Raw genomic sequence first — 15653 nt, 5'->3', positions numbered from 1 at the left:
TCTCTCTACCTTTGCCTCTCTCTCTGTGCCTCTGCCTTCCGAATAAATAAATAAATCGTCAATGCTCCATGTGCAAGATCAACCAAGGCCAGAGCTGAGCACCCCTCCCCCGCAAGGATAGCTCTTTGTTGCTTCATCCTGACATGAACAATGTAGCCACTGGGGTTTCACTTTCTAACCTCTTTAAATGTTTCTCTTTCCCCTCCCCTACCCAAGATGCGCTGGCTGGACCAAAGCAGAGCAGGTAAACAACTTGGGGCTCCCATTGTTAACCAATCAGTCAACTGGGACCCAGGGGAGCTAATCCTCACCTTCTTTTTGAGGATTGTCGGTTTCAGGGAGGACGCTGGAGCCTCGGGGTGCGAGGGTGTGACAGGGATGTGGTGAGGTGCAGTGGAGTCTGATGGTTAAGCACAGTCCCAGTTCACTTGGTCGTTCTCACTTGGAATTCCCAAGCAGTGGGGTCAGGGATGGGCGTGCCAGGAGGCAGTAGGGTTACATCCCAGGGAACTGGAGCAGGGGCCAGGGGGTGTGGCTGCACAGGGCTCATCTCCCCGTGCTGCCACTGCTGCTGTGTGATCCTGGGCTGCTCATCCCTCCCCCCCTTAAAGGAAAAGATGTATTTATTTATTTGAGAGGCAGAGTTACAGAGGGAGAGGGAGAGACAGAGAGAGAGAGAGAGATCTTCCATCCACTGGTTTGCTCCCCAAATGGCTGCAATGGCCAGGGCTCAGCCAGGCCGAAGCCAGGAGCCTGGGACTCCATCAGGAGCTCTCACTCTGGTGGCAGGGGCTCAAGTATCAGAGCCACCTTCCACTGCTTTCCCAGGTACGGCGTCAGGGAGCTGGATCAGAAGTGGAGCAGCTGAGACTCAAACCTGTGCTCCGATATTTGATGCTGGCGTCACAAGCTTAACTTCCACCTCCTGAGCTTCGGTTCCTTTGACTGTTAAATGGGACTTACAACTGCGCCCTCACTGGGAGGTTGTGGTGAGGCTCCTGGGAAGACTCGGCCAGGGTCTCAGGCACAGGATGCATGCTGAACTCTCCCCAGGAGGTACAAAGTCAACCTTTGGGTTCTCCTCGGGTTGGTATGTTTTGGGCAGTGAGCTGAGAAGGCAAGAGAGGAAGCGTGGAAGGGAGTCTCACAGATGTGGGTACCCTCTGACTTGTTCTGGGGTCCCTGTAGCACATCGCTCAGAATCACCTCCATGGCTGCAGGATTTCAAACGGTAAGGGAAGAAGATGTCAGCAGTGCAAGAGAGAAAAGATGAACCCAGGGCGGGCTGGACACGGACCCAGGGCGGGCTGGACACGGACCCAGGGCGGGCTGGACACGAACCCAGGGCAGGCTGGACACGGACCCAGGGCGGGCTGAACACAGACCCAGGTTGGGCTGGGCACGGACCCAGGGTAGGCTGGACACGGACCCAGGGCGGGCTGGACACGGACCCAGGGTAGGCTGGACATGGACCCAGGGTGGGCTGGACACGAACCCAGGATGGACTGGACACGAACCCAGGGTGGGCTGGATGCCACAGTAAACTGCCCCGTGCAGATGGCAGTGAGTGCCTCTCCAGGGGACAAGCTCAGGGTGGCCTTGCCCTTGGGTCAAATGATAGCACGACCACCGACCACCAGCCTGCCCTCCGCAAAAAGGCAGAGCCTCAGGGCAGGGAACTGTGCTTGGGGAGATGAATGGCTGACAGCACCCAGCCTGAGGCCCCAGAGCCTTTTAAGAACCCGTCCTGAGATGCACAGATTTCCTGCCCTCGGCTGTCACTGTCCACAAGCCTTTCTCCTGCTCCTTATGCGCAGGTCATGCTGGGAACTGGCCTGGAGCTCTAGTGGTCTCTAGAGAGGTCACAGAGGTGAAGCACTGCTGATGTCAAGGGTCAAGGTCAAAGATCACTTTGAAGTGGAATCAGTCAATCACTTGGTTGCAAGGGGAGAGAGGAACTCAGGCAGCAGAGGTCTGTCTCCCCTTGGGGTGGCAACACCCAGCCCTCAATTCTGAATTCCCAGGAAGGCCTCCCCCTGGCAAAGCCAATCTCATTTTACCTTCCAGTCTGCACCCCTCCCCTCCACCTTCAGTCATAGCCTCCTCACTGGTTGTGTCTGATCCAGGGGAACTGGAGTTCAAGTCCTAGCTCAGCCAATGCCCAGGCCTTGGGGGTTGTGAGCGCTTTGGACACTTGCTCATCTGCGAAATGGGTATGGCTGAGGGCTCCGGGTTTCTGTGGGTGAGCAGCCTGGCCTGGAGTTGGCCTCTCCTTTCCCCGCCTGATTGCTGACCTGGCCCGACCCTTCTCTGCACCTCCATCCCCTCTGTCGTGTGAGTGACCTCAGCCCTTGCTGCCCTGCTGTGGGTGAACATGCCCAACCCTGTCCTACTCCCCCCACCACCCCCAGAGGCCACCTTCTCTGCCTGCCAGCTCTGCCTCCCCACTCTTGGCCTCCCGCCCTGCCTCTGACCTGGAACCAGCACACATGTGCCAATTTCTGAGACCAGGAACAGGTGTGTGTATCTGATGGGGGAAGGAGTGCATGAGTAAGAGCAAGAGCTGGAGCTAGAGAACAGGGAGGTAGAGACTGAAAGAGATGGAGAGATCACACCGCAAGGCAGGAAAGCCAGAGAGCGATTCTGGCATCGGGTTTGCTTTATTTTAACAATCCACTGTCCTGGGAACCAACTCAAGGTCCCATGAGAGCTACCTTAATCCCTCCCATGGATACCACCCCATGACCTTCCACTAGAGCCCTCCTCTTAAAGTCCCACCACCTCTTTTTTTTTTTTTTTTTTTTTTTGACAGGCAGAGTGGACAGTGAGAGAGAGAGACAGAGAGAAAGGTCTTCCTTTGCCGTTGGTTCACCCTCCAATGGCCGCCGCGGCCAGCACACCGCGCTGATCTGAAGCCAGGAGCCAGGTGCTTCTCCTGGTCTCCCATGGGGTGCAGGGCCCAAGCACTTGGGCCATCCTCCACTGCACTCCCTGGCCATAGCAGAGAGCTGGCCTGGAGGAGGGGCAACCGGGACAGAATCTGGTGCCCGACCGGGACTAGAACCCGGTGTGCCAGCGCAGCAAGGCGGAGGATTAGCCTATTGAGCTGCAGCGCCGGCAAGTCCCACCACCTCTTAACACTGTCACATGGAGGACCAAAATTCTAACACGTGAACCCTGGGGCCACACACCACATCCAGCTGCCCTCAATGTCTCCAAGCGGTGCATTTGTTTTAAGTTCTTCTTTTTGTGCCATTTTCTGGGAAATGTCGCTTCCATTCGCTATGGGGGTCATGACCCCCATGACTAAGCAGCGGAGCTGGGAAAGGCAAGTTCTCCTGGTGAGGAGCCCTGAGCTGGTGGGCTCTGGTGGGGGTGGGTGGCCGTGTGAAGGAGGCGGGCCCAGGCAGGATACAGAGCGAGTGGCTTAGAGGTCTGGGAGCAGCTCCGAGTTCCTGGGCTGCTGGCGGATGGGGCAGAGAAACTCGGAATCAGAGAAGACGACAGAGCAAACGCCACTGAAGCTGGGAGCTCTGGCGGCACCTTTCAAAGGCCAGTGCTGAGGATCCCTAGCCCTGGCCAGAGGGCCCCGAGCCCCTTCCTGGGACCCTTCCCAGCTGAGCCCTGAGGGTTCTCCGCTCCACACCTGGAGCTCCCCAGGACAGGGGTCTGGACCCCAGAATGCCCAAGTGGAATCTGAGTGTCCAGCCCTCACCCCAAAGACGGAGGACACCATCATTCTCAGACGGGGACATTCTGGGGGACACCTGGTAGCTGTCAGTGACCTGGGCCCCTCGATGGCCCCAACACGCCCATGTCTGTGTTGACAAGGTGCTCAGGACCCCACGTTCTCCTCCTGATGGTGGTCACGTGGGTGCAGGCAGTGCTTCCGGGAGTGCAGGTCTGCTGTCTTCCAGCTGCACCGAAGCCCCAGCTCCGGCTCCCAGCTCTGCAGACACCAAGTCCTCACTCCTTCACACCCGGGGCCATTTCCAAAGCAGCCCGAAGGGATCCGAGCAGTGAGTGCAGGGTTCTGGGAACAGTTCTTGGTGGACACTTCCCTTCTCTAGCACTGTTGCAAGTGACTGCTGGTGGACAAATGGTAGATGGGCAGGGGCAGGCCCAAGCAGGGTGAGCGGGGAGAAGTGGACCCAGGTGGGCACAGGTGTTGACCAGCTGCCTCTGCCTTCTGCAGCCCAGACGCCTGCCTGTTCAAAGAAACACCAGTGCCTGCAGAAGCAGCAGCAAGCCCCTGGCGTCACAAAGCGTGCGTGTTTGCTCGGGGCGGGGTGCCGAGACGCAGGGAGCTGTCCCCTCGGTGCGGTGGCATCGTTGGCCTGCTGAGTCAGTGCGGGTGAGGCAGAGCCGACCACCGTGTGCAGGCCCCTTGGCCACTCGCAGGCTGCGGTTACCCGGTGACTCAGTGGCATTGGGACATCTCCCGGAGCAGAGGCTGCAGAGGGGCTGTGGAGCTCACGAGGCGTGTGGCCAGGCATGTGAGCTCTCAATCTTTGAGACGCTCTTGCTGAATGAGCTGAGTCATGGCCACTTATGGGAAAAGGCGCCGCTGTGCACACCCACTGCAAACCCACAACCTGATGCAGGCGGGTGAAATTTTGAAATCTCTCTAAAAGGATTATTTTCAGCGGAACTAGTTAATTTTTTTCTAATAAAATTCAAAATTGTTATAAATATTGAAAAACCAAATGTAGAAAAATTAATTTCTTACTCTTTCTAAAGCAACCAATAGTGGTTTATATACAATTTTTAAAGAGTTATTTGTTTATTTGAAAGGTAGAGTTACAGAGAGAGGGAGAGAGAGAGAGAGGTCTTCCATTGGCTGGTTTACCCCCCAAAAGGCTGCAATGACCACTGGTCAAAACTAGGAGCCTGGAACTCCATCCAAGTCTCCCACATGGACGCAGGGCCCAAGGGCTTGGGCCATCTTCTGCTGCTTTCCCAGGTGCATTAGCGGGGAGCTGGAACAAAAGTGGAGCAGCCGGGACATGAAACAGCACCCACATGGGATGCGGGCATCGTAGGTGGCAGCTTAACCAGCTACACCACAACGCCAGTCCCAAAGATATTTAAAATGTTAATCAATCTAGCTCCTGCTAGAGCAAACCTGAGCTGCTTCAGCAGGCGGAGAAGATGGGGGACAGAGAGACCACAGACCTCAGAGCCAGGAGGGAGCCTCCGTGGGCCCGGGGAGGAGGCGTCTCCTGCAGCCTTGGGGCACAGCCTGGCCTCCCCTGCCTGGCTCACCAGCCGGCCAGGTCTGCAAGCCTCTCTCCAGTCCCTGGCTACGCCCTCTGCTCTGCTTCTCCTCCCCAAACTTTCATGACTCCATTACCTGTGAGGCAGCTGTCTCTGGGGGATGAGGGAAGACACGAGAATCACCCGCAGCTTCCAGCCGGCTTGCCCCTGTCCCTCCGCCCAGAAAAACTCTGCTCAGAACCCTGTAGGACACGCTCCCCTCCCCCAACCCTGCCCTGGCTTCCACTGTTTGCCCTGCTCCACCAACAGCTTTTTTTTTTTTTGTAAGATGTTATGTATTTATTTGAGAGGCAGTTATAGACAGAGAGAAAGGTCCTCCATCCATTGGTTCACTCCCCGAATGGCCACAGCAGTAGGAACCAGGCCGATCTGAAGCCAGGAGCCAGGAGCTTCTTCCGGGTCTCTCACAAACATGCAGGTGCCCAAGCACTTGGGCCATCTTCCACTGCTTTCCCAGGCCATAGCAGAGAGCTGGATCGGAAGAGGAGCAGCCGGGACACAAACTGGCACCCTTATGGGATGCCGGCACCGCAGGCGGAGGCTTGGCCCACTATGCCACAGCGGCGGCCCCTCCAGGGACATCTGACCTTTGCCCATCCCCAGACCGCCAACCAGAGTCCTGGAAGCCCGTTCCTGCAGGCCTCCTGCCTGGACGGCCTCTCTCCAGGGCCTCTCCTGGTGAGCGCTTTTCATTTTGTGAGACCTGAGTGATGACTTCAGCCCTGGCACAGAAGGAAAGGACAACTCCTGCTCGCAGCCTGGGCCTCACCGCTGGCCGTTAGCCGGGCCTCTTCTGCTTCTGCCCGCTCTTGTCTCTCCCTTTCTGGGTCTTCCCTCCCACCTCCATCCACTCCTTCCCCTCCCCGCCTCCTTCTCTCTCTCTCCCTGGCTCCCTTTCTTTACTCCTCTCCTACCCCACTTTCTCAGCAGTGCCCTGCCCTTGAGGGGCCCCGAGCCTGAGCACAAAGATCACAGCCCTTACCCATCCTGCCACAGGCCCAGGGCTGCTGTCCCACCTTGGCCAGCACACTCACCACCCGTTCTGTGACGGGCACCGCCCTCCTGCCACCCACCCTGCCAGAGAGAAGCACCAGCTCTTCTCCACTGTCCCTAAAGACCAGCTCTTTCTCTTGGAAGCAGGCCGGAACAGATGGTGAAGTGACAGGTGCAGTACCCACCCTCCCATCCGTGGGTTCGCTTCTCCCGGCTTCGAAACCACATTCCACAACTATGAAATGCAAAATTCCAGACGTGAACAATGGGAGAGTTTTAAATGGCATACCAATTCTGACCAGCCTCACGCTGCTCCACCCCACTCAGAGCCACCTGGGCCGTGACTCAGCCTGTCGTCCAGGGAGTTCACACGCATGCGAGACAAGCACTGGTCTCTGTTGTCAGGTGGACCGTCCGGGTGCCGTGGTGCTCATGTGCAGGGCTGATCCTATCTCTGTATGGGGCAACCGCTCTGTGCCTAGGGGGTACCACTGCACACAGTCCCCAGCTCCCCTTGTGGTCCCCAGGGGCCATCTCCCCAGCTCCCTCCCTCTTACTGAGCAACATCTCCTGTGCATCCAGCATTTTCCTCCCAGAGCACACTGGACCAGGGCAGCCGTCTGGCTTCCCCTCTGCTGCCCCACCAGGGTTTCCAGAGCCCTCCAAGAGGGGTAGCCTCCTTCCACACACAAAGATATTCGGGACTCTTTTGTCACATACAATTCTTACAAGAATGTATTGCCAGGGAAAAGAATTCCCCGAAGAATTGGCATGTTTTCTTTTACCAGACAACAAGAGCTGCATTCCTTTCTGGTTTCCTCTCCTTCCAGGAAGCTCGAAGCTGTGCGAGCGCTGGCTGCAGACACAGCCCCCTTCTCTGTTTGCTTCCTGCCCGGTCTGTCCGGGTTACCCGGGAGTGCGTGTCCCTGTGTGTTAACAGCCGGCCGAGTGCTGACAACTCATAGGAGGCTGTCCAGGTCTGTGGGGTGGTCTTGACGCTGTGTGCCAGCCCTTCCTCCCTGTGTCCCCCATCACACCTGCTGCAGAGTCCGCTCTACACATTGGCCTGAGGGACTTGCTGTTGGGGTGAGCCTGCCTTTGGGGTTACTGTTGCCGTCCCGAGTGATCCTTGGTCCCTCCATCCCGTGAAATGAGAACTTTCCAAAGAGAGAAATCTCTCTGGCGGTCTGGACTGGGGAGCCTGCTGCAGCCCCTGGCCAGAGGACCAAGCTTCAACTTCCCTTTCCATCAGCTCCCATCTTTCACCCCATCTGGGACACCCCCAGGAGGGAGATGAGGAAAATGGGATTTTCCCATGTTAAAAAAGGATGAAATCCCGTCATTTGCGACAACATGGATGTACCTGGAAGACATCATGTTCAGCAGAATCAGTCAGACCCCGACAGACAAATATCACGTGTTCTCTCTCATATGTGCAGCCTTCAAAAGCTGACCTCATAGAAGCTGAGTGGTTGGGGCTGGCACTGTGGCGTAGCGGGTTAAGCCACCGCCTGCAGTGCAGGCATCCCATATGGGCACTGGTTCAAGTATCAGCTGCTCCACTTCCAATCCAGCTCTCTGCTGTGGCCTGGGAAAGCAGTAAGAAATGGCCCAAGTCCTTGGGCCCCTGCACCCACATGGGAGACCTGGAAGAAGCTCCTGGCTCCTGGCTTTGGATCGGCGCAGCTCCAGCCATTGTGGCCAACTGGGGAGTGAACCAGCAGGTGGAAGACTTCTCTCTCTGTTTCTCTGCCTCTCCTTCTCTCTGTGTGTAACTCTGACTTTCAAATAAACAAATAAATCTTAAAAAAAAAAAAAAAAAAAAAAAAAAAGCTGAGTGGTCTTCAGAGGCTGGGGAGAGGCATGGGGCCAGATTGGGCACTGGTACTAAGAGTTAGATAAGAGAAATCAGTTCTGGTGGCTTCCAAAGAAATTTCAAAAAGTTCACAAAAATGCACATTATGGGGCCGGTGCCATGGCTCAATAGGTTAATCTTCCTTCTATGGAGTCGGCTTCCCATGTGGTTGCTGGTTCTAGTCCTACCTGCTCTTCTTCCAATCCAAAGCTCTGCTGTGGCCTGGGAAAGCAGTAGAAGATGGCCCAAGTCCTTGGGCCCCTGCACTCACGTGGGAGACCCGGATGAAGCTCCTGGCTCCTGGCTTCAGACTGGTCCAGCTTCGGCCATTGCAACCTTTTGGAGAGTGAACCAGCAATGTTCTGTAATTTCTCTCTCTCTTTCTCTCTCTCTCCCTTTCTGTAAGTCTGCCTTTCAAATAAATAATCTTTTAAAAAAGAAAGAAAGAAATCAGAGTTTGAATGGGATCGGCTCAACTCCAGCCATTGTGGCCATTTGGGGAGTGAACCAGTGGATAAAAGACCTTTCTCTCTGTCTCTGCCTCTTACTATCTGCAACTCTACCTTTAAAAGAAATAAATAAAAATCTTAAAAAAAAAGAAAACAAGCCGGCGCCGCGGCTCACTAGGCTAATCCTCCGCCTTGCGGCGCCGGCACACCGGGTTCTAGTCCCGGTCGGGGCACCGATCCTGTCCCGGTTGCCCCTCTTCCAGGCCAGCTCTCTGCTGTGGCCAGGGAGTGCAGTGGAGGATGGCCCAAGTCCTTGGGTCCTGCACCCCATGGGAGACCAGGAGAAGCACCTGGCTCCTGCCATCGGATCAGCGCGGTGCGCCGGCCGCAGCGCGCTACCGCGGCGGCCATTGGAGGGTGAACCAACGGCAAAAGGAAGACCTTTCTCTCTGTCTCTCTCTCACTGTCCACTCTGCCTGTCAAAAAAAAAAAAAAAAAAAAAAAAAAGAAAACACGTATTATTAAAAAAAACTAAAAAGAAAAAGGTTTTTATTTTTATTTTTTAATTCCATTTCCCATGAACATTTTTGAAGTGCCTTTTAAATTACACAGTAAGGGGATGATGGAAAATTATAACATCTTGTATATTTTAACCATGCTAAAATTTTGAATATTTTCACGACGAATAAATGATAAATCTTTAAGAGGATAGTTTTTATTTACTCTGATTTGAGCATTATACAATGTATACCTGTATTGGAACATCACAGGGCACCCCATAAATAGGTACAACCTTTATATGTCAATTAAAAGTAAACAAATTAATTTTTCTTTAAAGATAGAATTTGGGTCTGGCAGGTGGAGGACGGCCAGAAACTGTTAAACCGGAAGCTCTTGTTCCTTCCCCAGAGGAATCTGCACCCATCCACCCTGCCGGGCCCAGAACCGAGGGTGTGGAGCCATCTGGGCATCTGCGCCCTTCCATGCCTCAGGCTCCTGATCAGGCCCTCGGTCAACCAGATGCACCTGCCGTAGGCAGGGAAGCCGTTCCTCGAGGAACAACCCTGCCTTTTGCCGAGTCTCAAGGCTCCTCCTGCTCTGGTGAGACAGGCTGCTCTCGGAAGCTGGTATTGGTTCCAGCTTCATCTTGTTTTGGAGAGAGACAAAAAGAGAAAGATTTCACATTCATTAGTTCACCCCCAAATGCCCACAGTGGCTGGGGCTGAGCAGGGCTAAAACTAGGAGCTGGGAACTCAATCCAGACCTCCCAAATGGGTGGCAGAAACCCGGTTACTTAAGACCCATTCACTGCCTCCCAGGTCTGCACTGGCTAGAAGCAGGAGTCCAGGAGCTGGAGCCAGGTGTCGGCACCCAGGTGTGTTAACTTCTAGGCCCAACGTGAGCTTCAAAGCTTATCTTAAATCATCACTTGTGTCTGGACAGTAAAAGTGCCCTATCTTTTCTTGTGTATATGCTCACTCAAAGGAAAACAGAGACATAAAAGTCATTTTAAAGTCAGCTGGAAAAGAGCTTCAAGTAAAGTATGAAGTTTACAATCTGAGCCTATGACCTCGACTACCTTAACCAATGGTTACAGAATGGTCAGATACCAGGCATTTGAGGCCTCCAGACATCATGCCATCCTCACTGGTTTGCTGGGTAGGAGTCATCCGTCTCCACTTCCAGACTTGGCACTGAACCCGCTCCTGGGATTAAAGTGTCCATTGTCTGCAGCCCTGGGCTTCTGCCGCGCACCTGCCAAGGGGCCGGCTGTCGGTTGCTCGGAAGGACAGGATCGGTGTCCGGTCACCGAATGGGCTGGCATCTGCCTGGGCCTCATAAATAAAGCCAGGTGATGAGGTTCGTGCCCACACTTGCTGAGCACTGGCTCTCTCTGCCCGCGTGCCAGTGGAGCGTCCCTCGGCAGTGGGAAAGACACAAGAGGTTGGACGGCAATCCCATAACCTGGGAGTCCCCCGTATGGCAGCGCCCAGCCCAAGAGCAAACCAGGAGCGCAAGTGACAGGCTGGAAGTGGTTCATGCTCCTTCCTGGGCTTGTCTGCCTTGCCAGGAGTTCTTCTGCCCCAAACTGAGAAGAGGGTACATGGTGAGACTCAGGTCTCCGGGACCGGGTCGGCCCTCCCACTCTCACCCCTGTGAACGCCTTTCAGGTCTGTGCAGAGTCTGGGCTCTCCCTTGCTCTGGCCCTCTGCTCAAGCCAGGACCTGTTTCCCCCAAGCTGACTCATCTCCTTCCAGCTTCCCATCTCAGCCTGGAAGCCTTCTCCTGTCCCCTCCCAGACAGGTCAGGGCCTCCTCAAGCCCCCGAGGCCCCAGCCTTGCCTTCCCCCACGCCACCCCTGCATTGCGGTACTCAATTGCTTATCTTCCCATGGACGTGGACAGGGACCAAGTCAGTCTGGGTCACTCAGACACCCTGAGGGCCCCTTGCAGAGTATGGCAAACAGCAGGCTGCCAGAAACACTCCTTTGCATGAAGAATCCCCAGATGGACTGACCAAGCTGGGGAGAGTCAGCAGGGGCTTGCTTCAAGCAGCCAGCAGGCAGAGCCCGGCACCGGAGGGGTGCAGACCCTCCACATCCAGTGAGCTGGTCACTTCTAGCCTTTCCTGCTGCTGCCCAGCCCCCAGCGCAGGGCCCGACCCAGGGGAGCTACACAACAATTACTGGGGAATGAGTAAGGGGGAAAAGAATGAATTCATGGACAAAGAAATCCCATCTTTTTTTAAAAAAAGATTTATTTATGTATTTGAAAGGCAAAGTTACAGCAATGCAGAGGCAAAGAGAGAGAGAGAGAAAGGTTTTCCATCAGATGGTTCACTCCCCAGATGGTTGGGACAGCCAGAGCTGGGCCCATCCAAATCCAGGAGCAAGGAGCTTCTTCTAGGTCTCCCACACAAGTGCAGGAGCCTGAGGACTTGGGCCATCTTCTGCTTTCCTAAGCCATTAGCAGAGAGCTGGATTGGAACTGGAGCAGCCGGGACTCAAATCGGTGCCCATATGGGATGCTGGCACTGCAGGTGGTGGCTTTACCCACTATGCCACAGCCCCAGCCCCAGCCCCAGCCCCAGAGAAATCCTGTCTTAGAAAATGGATGGTGTTGGCCGGCACCGTAGCTTAACAGGCTAATCCTCCACCTTGCGGCACCGGCACACCGGGTTCTAGTCCCAGTTGGGGCGCTGGATTCTATCCCGGTTGCCCCTCTTCCAGGCCAGCTCTCTGCTGTGGCCCGGGAAGGCAGTGGAGGATGGCCCAAGTCCTTGGGCCCTGCACCCGCATGGGAGACCAGGAGAAGCACCTGGCTCCTGGCTTCGGATCAGCAAGATGCGCCGGCCGCAGCGGCCATTGGAGAGTGAACCAACGGCAAAAAGGAAGACCTTCCTCTCTGTCTCTCTCTCTCACTGTTCACTCTGCCTGTCAAAAAAAAAAAAAAAAGAAAGAAAGAAAGAAGATGGATGGTGTGGCCCCAGCTGTGTCTCCGGAGACTTCAACAATTTTCTCGGATTCTCAGCAATAACTTGGGAATGAGGGGTTGCTTCACTTACTGTCTGCTGTAGAAGCTAGCAGAGTTATTTTTTTTATTTGGATAATGTAAAAATCGTGTTTGTCACCAGTAGCATTTCAGCTATGAACAACAAGGATGGATTCATGCTTGCAAACAAGGATTCTTCTTTGAACTGAGTTCTCCCAGCTTCCTACCCCCAATCAGTCCCTCCTACACCAGGCCAGCTTTTAGGCCCTACGTCCCAAGGGACTGTGGCAGGGTCCCCTGCCCCACATGCCCCCGATCTCCCTGCCCCTTGCCTCCCGCTCGGACATCAGGGGCCTCCTGGTGACCCTGCAGACCCCCAGACCTTCTTCCCACTGGGTGATGGCAGGCAGAATGCCTGTGCATTATACGCAGGGGTCCCCCAAGGCCGACATGCATCAGAGCCACCTGAGCTGATGAAAACCAGATTTCTGGGCTCACCCCCGGAGTGTCTGTTTCTCTAGGTCCCAGGTAGAAGCTGAGATTCTGCATCTCTGCCAGTTCCTGGGTGCTGCCGGTGCTGCCAGGCCAGGTAGCACACTCTGAGGACGTTGTGGCCGTACGTCCTGACTCCGTGCTCCTTCTGCCAGGGCCTGACTGGCGCCTTCCCTGGGGTCCCAGGCCGTCCTGGCCCTTCCAGGTGCCTGCTGCCTCGGCACAACACCATCACAACAGCCGCCTCTCGCTGGTGTTCTCTTCCCTCTCGGCTTTAATCATGTTTCCCTCCATGTGGCCTGGGCCCAGCCAAGCCTTGGCCGGAAGATACCACACAGGCTCAAATCAGCATGACTGTGTGCAAAACACAGAGGGGGTGGGGGGAGAGAAAAGGGGCCGAGGGCCTTAGAAACAGAAGACAGATGGAGAAAGAAGAGCGAAGACACAGGAGAAGGGCTGGGGCAGCGAGAAGAAAGGTGTTTTCCGGTCCCACTGACGCAAGGTGACTGGGGACTGGCAGAGGCCCAGGTCCCGGAGTGCAGAGGAAGCAAGCTGAGGGACCCTAACTCCTCTCTCTGTGCACAGAGTTGCCGCCCACCAGAAAACCAACCCAAGCCGGGTGTCAGAGGACGGTGACTGGCAGGCAGCCTCCTTTCGCAGTCTCCTGGTCACTGTCAGTCCAGACACACGCGGGAGCAGGGGGAGAAAGCAGGCAGGCAGGTGCGCCCTCTCCAGGACTTGGGGCCTAGACCCATTTCTCCTTGAGTCAGGAGAAGAATCGGCCACCCGCAGGAAGTGGAAGTGGTGGCGGCGTGGGGAGAGCATCTGGGCCTGCACAGACGTCAGCGCTGGCACTGGAGGCAGGAAACCTCCGCTCTGGTCCCAGCCCTCCCGCTGCTTGGGAATCACCTGGGCTCCTCCCACTGACTCTGGTGGAAGTGGCCTGGGGTGGAGCCTGCTTGCCACAGCGGTCCCCATATGATGAGTCTCACTGACGTGGCCCCCTGGGGCTCTGTCCACCTGCCATGGACATGGGCCTGAGATGCTGACTCAGCAAGTGTGGAATTGGAGTGGGGGGGTTGTCCACAAAGGGGCACAAACAAGACCAGAACGTGAGTCAGCCGCAGAAGCATCTTGCAGAGCAACCACGCTTTACTGAGTGCTCCCCCTGTCTCGCGCTGAGCCCAGGACAAGCCAGTGCGGCCCTGGCTGGCCAAGGGCCTGTGGTGTCCTGGGCGGATGGAGCTAGAAGGCTGGGCCTCTTTTGCATCTGCAGCGCTGAGCACATGAAGCCAGACCCAACTCAGGCAGGCTGGGCAAAGAGAACCTGTTCCCCCTAGAAGCCCACTTCGCAGGGTACCCCCACGTGAGCTGACTTGGCACCTGCCGCAGGGGCCCCAGGGGTCTCTTCCATCAGCCTGACTCCCCGCTCGGAGCCACCCCTCAGCCACTGGAACTCACTGCAGCAGGATGAGGCCTTGGTTTTCTCAGCTGTATCCTAGGGAGCTTTGGTAGGGATTCGACAAGAGAGCAAGTGGCCTTGGGGCCAGCGCTGTGGCACAGCAGGTTAACGCCCTGGCCTGAAGCACCAGCATCCCATATGGGCGCTGGTTCTAGTCCCAGCTGCTCCTCTTCCTGTCCAGCTCTCTGCTATGGCCTGGGAAAGCAGTGGGAGATGGCCCAAGTCCTTGGGCTCCTGCACCTGCATGGGAGACCTGGAAGAAGCTCCTGCTTCCTGGCTTCGGATCAGCTCAGCTCCGGCTGTTGTGGCCAATTGGGGAGTGACCCAGCAGATGGAAAACCTCTCTCTCTCTCTCTTTCTCTCTCTGTGCATGTGTGTGTGTGTGTGTGTAACTCTGACTTTCAAGTAAAATAAATAAATCTTTAAAAAAAAAAAAAAAAAGAGCGAGTGTCCAGTTCTCGGGCAGGTGTCAGCTTCTTGTGGTAGATCCCCGGGTATCAGTTCCTGCCGCTATCGCTAGAAACTGGTCTTTATTTTTTTTTAAAGATTTATTTATTTATTTGAGAGGCAGAGTTACAGACAGAGAGAGGTCTTTCAACCACTGGTTCACTCCCCAAATGGCCACAACAGATGGAGCTGGGCCGATCCAAAGCCAGGAACCAGGAGCTTTTCCCGGGTCTCCCATGCAAGTGCGAGGACCCAAGGACTTGGGCCATCTTCCACTGCTTTCCCAGGCCATAGCACAGAGCTGGATCAGAAGTAGAGTGGCCGGGACTCGAACAAGCACCCATATGGGATGCTGGCACTGCAGGTGGTGGCTTAGCCTACTACGCCACAGTGCCGGACCCTAGAAACTCGTCTTCCTACCTCCAGCCTCTTAAAAAAGAACTGCACCAAACCTTAGATGCACAGGCAAGAATACAGCCCATCAAGGTCACTTAGGAGGCCAAGATGCCATTACTGTAAAAACGCTGACTCTGGTGTCTTCCCCGGGAATGACCATTTGCTGGCTCCTCGTCTGTCCAGTCCTGTGCTGGCTCCACTAGAGGCACCGAGAAGGACCCTCAGCATCCTGCCCAGGGCAGCCTAAGCTCTGCTGTAACAGTGACGCGTGGCTGCAGTCCACCCGTGGCCTCCCACACCCATGTGGACAGTGGCTGCAGAAACTGCCCCGTTCTCTCTCTCTCTCTCTGTCTCTCTCTCTCTCTGTGCTTATTCCTTCCTTCACTCTTCCATTCTGTAGCTATCTGCAAAACACCACCACATCATGGGCATGTGTTCAGGACTGGGACACTCTGACATCGCGACAGAGAAAGGAGAGGCACGCCCGTGACGAGGACAGACTACAGACAGGAGAGCAGCGGGCGCACGGGCACAGAGCCGTGTGTGCTCTCAGTCAGGGCACGGTTTCTCCACCACCTCTGGCTGGGTGCTCCAGGCAGAGGGAAAGGCAGAGGCAAGGGTCCTGCGGCAGGAGCTCCAGGTCCCAGAGGCTGACCGTGCAAGTGAGACCCGGATGCTACTGCCCCTCCCCGGCTCTTTAGTGGCTCCCTCTGCCCCCGCTATGCAAGAAGGCAAAGCAGGAGCCCAGATGGGCTTTTTGGAGGCGGGGGTGGGGCGGGGCACCTCCTGTA

General features: G+C 55.7%; 1 long non-coding RNA gene across 7 annotated transcripts in view; it reads right to left on the bottom strand.

Moving 5' to 3' along the window:
* The window catches only part of LOC133772856 (uncharacterized), a 168756-nt gene that overhangs the window by 7119 nt on the left and 145984 nt on the right, over window positions 1-15653 (bottom strand). The window contains exon 5 of one of the 7 annotated variants that reach the window (XR_009867830.1): window positions 9199-9720. The exons of 5 other annotated variants lie outside the window; for them this stretch is intronic. This is a non-coding gene — a long non-coding RNA (uncharacterized LOC133772856). Of the gene's footprint in view, window positions 1-9198; window positions 9721-15653 lie in introns of those variants that run through there. One more of the 7 variants, XR_009867831.1, reaches the window with a different exon arrangement.

Source organism: Lepus europaeus, chromosome 13, assembly GCF_033115175.1.
Source record: "Lepus europaeus isolate LE1 chromosome 13, mLepTim1.pri, whole genome shotgun sequence".
Classification (NCBI taxonomy): domain Eukaryota; kingdom Metazoa; phylum Chordata; class Mammalia; order Lagomorpha; family Leporidae; genus Lepus; species Lepus europaeus.
This window is presented reverse-complemented; position numbering and strand designations above follow the sequence as displayed.